At 37.0% G+C, this 7,179-nt stretch overlaps 1 non-coding gene across 1 annotated transcript; it reads right to left on the minus strand.

The window, feature by feature from the left end:
• Nucleotides 1-6,550: 6,550 nt before the first annotated feature.
• On the minus strand, nt 6,551-6,658 carry LOC148576383 (small nucleolar RNA R71). The gene has a single exon (XR_015903984.1). It is a non-coding gene; the product is annotated as a small nucleolar RNA R71 (small nucleolar RNA).
• Between the last annotated feature and the right edge of the window lie 521 nt (nt 6,659-7,179).

Raw genomic sequence — 7,179 nt, forward strand, 5'->3', positions numbered from 1 at the left:
TCTACAGATTATTACTGTTTCCATTTACTGTAAAAGATCAAGCTAAGAGGTGGTTAAATAACCAACCTACAGCAAGCATAAGGATGATGAATCCCTCCAAAAAGAATGACACATCTAAGGCTAGACATCCAAGGCTTTAAACAAGAGGATGATGAATCCCTTTATAACTCCTGGGAGAGGTACAGAGGAATGCTAAGGAAATACCCCTCTAAAATGTTTTCAGAGTGGGTGCAATTAGACATATTCTACTATGGGCTTACAGAAAAAGCTCAGATATCTCTAGACCACTCAGCTGGTGGATCTATACACATGAGAAAGACTATTGAAGAGGCTCAAGAGCTTATCGATATAGTTACTAGAAATCAGCATCTGTACATAAGTAATGAGTCCTCCATGAAAGAAGAAGCCAAGGCAATATCAACTGACTTTAGTCCTCAGGAACAAGTTGCTGAACTCAATCAGCAACTATCTTCCATAACAAGGCAGTTAGCAGAAGTTAAGGAGATTCTACAAGAAACCAAAAATGCTAACAAGGATGTGGAATCACAATTGAATCAGACAAAATAGCAGTTATCAAAACAGATAGCAGAGGAGTACCAAGCAGTTCAATTAAGAAGTGGAAAAGCATTAAATACCTCAACTTAAAGCAGCAGAAAGCCAAGAAAAGAACAGCTGACAGAGGATGAGCAGAATGCTACCCAAAATCCCTCTGAGGACAGTAAGATCCCAGAGAGGAATGATTCTGGCATTCAAACGCCAGAAAAGGGTGAAAAACTGGCGTTAAATGCCCAATCCATGTTCAATTCTGGAGTTCAAACACCAGTGAGGGATCAGACACCTGCAAGTGCTGATAATAACTCCCTTAAGAAGGCTTCTCAACCTGCCTCTGTAGGAAATAAACCTACAGCAACTAAGGTTGAAGAATATAAAGCCAAAATAACTTATCGTCAGAAACTCCGCCAAGCGGAACAGGATAAACAATTTGCCCCCTTTGCAGACTATCTCAGGACTCTTGAAATAAAGATTCCGTTTGCAGAGGCACTTGAGCAAATACCTTCTTATGCTAAGTTCATGAAAGAGATCTTAAGTCATAACAAGGATTGGAGAGAAACAGAAAAAGTTTTTCTCACTGAAGAATGCAGTGTAGTCATTCTAACAAGCTTACCAGAAAAGCTTAAAGATCCCAAAAGCTTTATGATACCATGCACGTTAGAGGGTGCTTGTACCAAGATAGCTCTATGTGATCTTGGGGCAAGCATCAACCTAATCCCTGCATCCACTATTAGAAAGCTTGGCTTGACTGAAGAGGTCAAACCAACCCAGATCTGTCTTCAACTTGCTGATGGTTCCATTAAATACCCATCAGGCATAATTGAGGACATGATTGTCAAGGTTGGGCCATTTGCCTTCCCTACTGACTTTGTAGTGCTGGAAATAGAGGAGCACAAGAGTGCAACTCTCATTCTAGGAAGACCATTCCTAGCAATTGGACGAACTCTCATTGACGTTCAAAAATGGGAGATAACCCTGAGAGTCAATGAGGATGAGTTTAAGTTGAATGTTGTCAAAGCTATGCAGCATCCAGACACATCAGAAGACTGGCTGAGCGTTGATATTATTGACTCCCTGGTAGAAGAGGTCAATATGACTGAGAGTCTCAAATCAGAGCTAGAGGACATTTTTAAAGATGTTCAGCCTGATCTGGAGGAACCAGAGGAAATAAAAGAACCTCTGAAAACTCCTCAGGAAGAGGAGAAACCTCCTAAACCCGAGCTCAAACCACTACCACCATCCCTGAAATATGCATTTCTGGGAGAAAGTGACACTTTTCCTGTAATCATAAGCTCTGCTTTAGAGCCACAGGAAGAGAAAGCACTAATTCAGGTGCTAAGGACACACAAGACAGCTCTTGGGTGGTCCATAAGTAATCTTAAGGGCATTAGCCCAGCTAGATGCATGCACAAGATCCTATTGGAGGATGATGCTAAGCCAGTGGTTCAACCACAGAGGCGGCTAAGTCCCACCATGAAGGAGGTGGTGCAGAAAGAGGTCACTAAGTTATTAGAGACTGGGATTATTTATCCTATTTCTGATAGCCTCTGGGTGAGCCCTGTCCATGTTGTCCCTAAGAAGGGAGGTATGACAGTGGTTCATAATGAAAAAAATGAACTGGTTCCTACAAGAACAGTTACAGGATGAAGTATGTGCATTGACTACAGAAGGCTCAATACAGCCACTAGGAAGGATCACTTCCCTTTACCACTCATAGACCAGGTGCTAGAAAGACTAGCAGGTCATGAATACTACTGCTTTTTGGATGGCTATTCAGGTTACAACCAAATTGCAGTAGATCCTCAGGACCAAGAGAAAACAGCATTCACATGTCCATCTGGAGTATTTGCATACAGAAGAATGCCTTTTGGTCTGTGCAATGCACCTGCAACCTTTCAGAGGTGCATGCTCTCTATCATCTTGATGAGCAGATAATTTATACGCTTTTTGGCATTGTTTTTACATAGTTTTTAGTATAATTTAGTTAGTTTTTAATATATTTTTATTAGTTTTTAAATAAAAATCACATTTCTGGACTTTACTATGAGTTTGTGTGTTTTTCTGTGATTTCAGGTATTTTCGGGCTGAAATTGAGGGACTTGAGCAAAAATCATATTCAGAGGTTGAAGAAGGACTGCAGATGTTGTTGGATTCTGACCTCCCTGCACTCAAAGTGGATTTTCTGGAGCTACAAGAGTCCAAATGGCTCGCTCTCAATTGCGTTGGAAGGTAGACATCCAGAGCTTTCCAGCAATATATAATAGTTTATACTTTGTCTGAGTTTAGATGATGCAAACTGGCGTTCAACACCAGCTTCCTGCCCTATTCTGGAGTTAAACGCCAGAAACAGGTTGCAAAGTGGAGTTAAACGCCAGAAACAGGTTACAAATTGGCGTTCAACTCCAAGAGAAGCCTCTACACGTGTAAAGCTCAATGCTCAGCCCAAGCACACACCAAGTGGGCTACGGAAGTGGATTTCTGCATTATTTACTTATTTCTGTAAACCCTAGTAACTAGTTTAGTATAAATAGGACTTTTTACTATTGTATTTACATCTTTGGATTATCTCTTGATCCCTTGATCATGTTCAGGGGGCTGCCCATTCGGCCATGCCTGGACCTTGTTCTTATGTATTTTCAACGGTAGAGTTTCTACACACCATAGATTAAGGTGTGGAGCTCTGCTGTTCCTCATGAATTAATGCAAAGTACTATTATTTTTCTATTCAATTCAAGCATATTCCTATTCTAAGATGTTCATTCGCACCTAAGAATATGATGAATGTGATGATTATGTGACGCTCATCACCATTCTCACCTATGAACGCGTGCCTGACAACCACTTTCGTTCTACATGAAGATGAGATAGAATGAGTATCTCTTAGATATCTAATACATGGGACCGAGTCTGAGATATTAGAGTCTTCGTGGTATAAGTTAGAACCCATGGATGGCCATTCCTGAAATCTGGAAAGTCTAAACCTTGTCTGTGGTATTCCGAGTAGGATCTAGGAAGGGATGGCTGTGACGAGCTTCAAACTCGCGAGTGCTGGGCGTAGTGACAGATGCAAAAGGATAGTAATTCTATTCCAGTATGATCGAGAACCGACAGATGATTAGCCATGCAATGACAGTGCATTGGACCATTTTCACAGAGAGGACGGGATGTAGCCATTGACAACGGTGATGCCCAACATACAGCTTGCCATGGAAGGGAGTAGGAATGATTGGATGAAGACAGCAGGAAAGCAGAGGTTCAGGAGGAACGAAAGCATCTCTATATGCTTATCTGAAATTCTCACCAATGAATTACATAAGTATCTCTATCCTAGTTTATATTTTATTTATATTTTTATTATCAAAACTCTATAACTATTTAAATCTGCCTGACTGAGATTTACAAGGTGACCATAGCTTGCTTCAAGCCAACAATCTACGTGGGATCGACCCTTACTCACGTAAGGTTTATTACTTGGACGACCTAGTACACTTGCTGGTTAGTTGTGCGAAGTTGTGACAAAGTGTGATTCACGTTTGAGAGTACCAAGTCTTTGGCGCCATTGTTGATGATCGCAATTTCGTGCACCAAGTTTTTGGCGCCGTTGCCGGGAATTGTTCGAGTTTGGACAACTGACGCTTCATCTTGTTGCTCAGATTAAGTAATTTTATTTTAATTTTAAGCTTTTTGTTTTTTTTATTCTTATTTTCGAAAAAAAATATAAAAATAAATATTTTCAAAAATATATTTTTCTTCAGAATTTTTAAGAATGAATTCTAGTGTTTCATGATGATTTGTTGAATCCTGGCTGGCTGTAAGCCATGTCTAATCTTTTGGACCGAGGTTTCAACTTATCATCACAAGAGCTTGTTTATCTTCACCCATTTGGCAGTTACACGCATAGTTGTTGTATACATGGGAGGTAGGCAATATCTGCTGAAGCTTGGCTGGCTATTGGCCATGTCTAGTATTTTGGATCGGAGCTTTCACTGAAAGCTTGGCTGGCTAGTAAGCCATGTCTAATTCCTGGACCGGAGCTTTAGACTAACATTGCAGATTCCTGGAAGTCTTATTGAAAATTTTGAAATCCTTATTTTTCTTTTCCAATTAATTTTAGAAAAATACCAAAAAATTAATAAAATTATAAAACCAAATATTTTTTTATGTTTATTGTTTGAGTCTAGTGTCAAATTGTAAGTTTGGTGTCAATTGCATGTTTATTTCTTTCTTGCATTTTTCAAAAATTCATCATGCATTCTTCATGATCTTCAAGTTGTTCTTGATGAATCCTCTTGTTTGATCTTCATGTTTTCTTGTTTGCATCTTTTCTTGTTTTTCATGTGCATTTTCAATTTGTTAGTGTCTAATTATTGAAAATTTCTAAGTTTGGTGTCTTGCATGTTTTTCTTTTCTTAAAAATTTTCAAAAATAAGTTCTTGGTGTTCATCTTAACATTCAAGGTGTTCGTGTTGTTCATCTTGACATTCATAGTGTTCTTGCATGCATCATTTATTTTGATCCAAAATTTTCATGCATTGAGTCTTTTTTATGCTTTTCTCGTTCTTCATTAAAAATTCAAAAATAAAAAAAAATATCTTTTCCTTTTTCTTCTCATAAAATTCGAATATTTGAGTTGACTTTTTCAAAAATTTTTAAAATCTAGTTGTTTCTTATGAGTCAAATCAAATTTTCAATTTAAAAATTCTATCTTTTTCAAATCTTTTTTAAAAAATCAAATCTTTTTCATTTTTCTTTTATGATTTTCGAAAATTTCAAATTGATTTTCAAAAATCTTTTTCTTATTTTATTTCATAATTTCAAAACCTTTACTAACAATTAATGTGATTGATTCAAAAACTTTAAGTTGTTACTTGCCTATTAAGAAAGATTCAATCTTTAACTTTTAAAATCATATCTTTTTTGTTTCTTGTTAGTCAAGTAATCAACTTTAATTTTCAAAATCAAATCTTTCTAAATTTCTTTTTCAAATTCAATTTCAAAATCTTTTCTAACCTCTTATCTTTTTAAAATTGATTTTCAAATCTTTTCCAATTAATCTTATCTTTTTGTTTAATTCTTATCTTTTTCAAAACTACCTAACTAATTCTCTCTCTCTAATTTTTGAAAATCACCTTCCTCTTTTTCAAAATTCCTTTTTAATTAACTAATTGTTTTAAATTTTAATTTAATTTAATTTCAGTTTTCTTTTTTTATTTTCGAATTTTAATTTTAATTTTAATTTAAAAACAAAAGTATTTTTCTTTTCTTCTCAATTTTTTTCGAAAATTCTTCTCTCTCACGTCCTCCTAATTATTTATTTATCTACTAACACTTCTCTTCTTCTTAAAAATTCGAACCCTCTCCCTCTTTCTGTGTTCAAATTTCTTTTCTTCTTCTACTCACATAAAGGAATCTCTATACTGTGACATAGAGGATTCCATATTTTCTTTTCTATTTTCTTCTTTTTCATATGAGCAGGAACAAGGATAAGAACATTCTTGTTGAGGCTGATCCTGAACCTGAAAGGACTCTGAAGAGGAAGCTAAGGGAAGCTAAAGCACAACTCTCTGGAGAAAATCTGACTGAAATTTTCGAAAAAGAAGGAGACATGGCCGAAAATAATAACAATGCAAGGAAGATGCTTGGTGACTTTACTGCACCAAATTCCAATTTACATGGAAGAAGCATCTCAATCCCTGCCATTGGAGCAAACAATTTTGAGCTTAAACCTCAATTAGTTTCTCTGATGCAACAGAATTGCAAGTTTCATGGACTTCCATCAGAAGATCCTTTTCAGTTCTTAACTGAATTCTTGCAAATCTGTGATACTGTTAAGACCAATGGGGTTGATCCCGAGGTCTACAGGCTTATACTTTTCCCTTTTGCTGTAAGAGACTGAGCTAGAATATGGTTGGACTCTCAACCTAAGGATAGCCTGAACTCTTGGGATAAGCTGGTCACGGCTTTCTTAGCCAAGTTCTTTCCTTCTCAAAAGCTTAGTAAGCTTAGAATGGATGTTCAAACCTTCATACAGAAAGAAGGTGAATCCCTCTATGAAGCTTGGGAGAGATATAAGCAACTGACCAAAAAGTGTACTTCTGACATGCTTTCAGAATGGACCATTCTGGATATATTCTATGATGGTCTGTCTGAGTTATCAAAGATGTCATTGGACCATTCTGCAGGTGGATCCATTCACCTAAAGAAAATGCCTGCAGAAGTTCAGGAACTCATTGACATGGTTGCAAATAACCAGTTCATGTACACTTCTGAAAGGAATCCTGTGAGTAATGGGATGCCTCAGAGAAAGGGAGTTCTTGAAATTGATACTCTGAATGCCATATTGGCTCAGAATGAATTGACTCAGCAAGTCAATATGATTTCTCAGAGTCTGAATAGATTGAAGGAATCATCCAACAGTACTATAGAGGCATCTTCTGAAGAAGAAGCTTATGATCCTGAGAACCCTGCAATAGTAGAGGTGAATTACATGGGTGAACCCTATGGAAACACCTATAATCCCTCATGGAGAAATCATCCAAATTTCTCATGGAAGGATCAACAAAAGCCTCAACAAGGCTTTAATAATGGTGGAAGAAACAGGTTTAGCAATAGCAAACCTTTTCCATC

The sequence above is a fragment of the Arachis ipaensis genome, chromosome B1 (genome assembly GCF_059453495.1).
Source record: "Arachis ipaensis isolate K30076 ecotype BB chromosome B1, ASM5945349v1, whole genome shotgun sequence".
In the NCBI taxonomy this organism is placed as follows: Eukaryota; Viridiplantae; Streptophyta; class Magnoliopsida; order Fabales; family Fabaceae; genus Arachis; species Arachis ipaensis.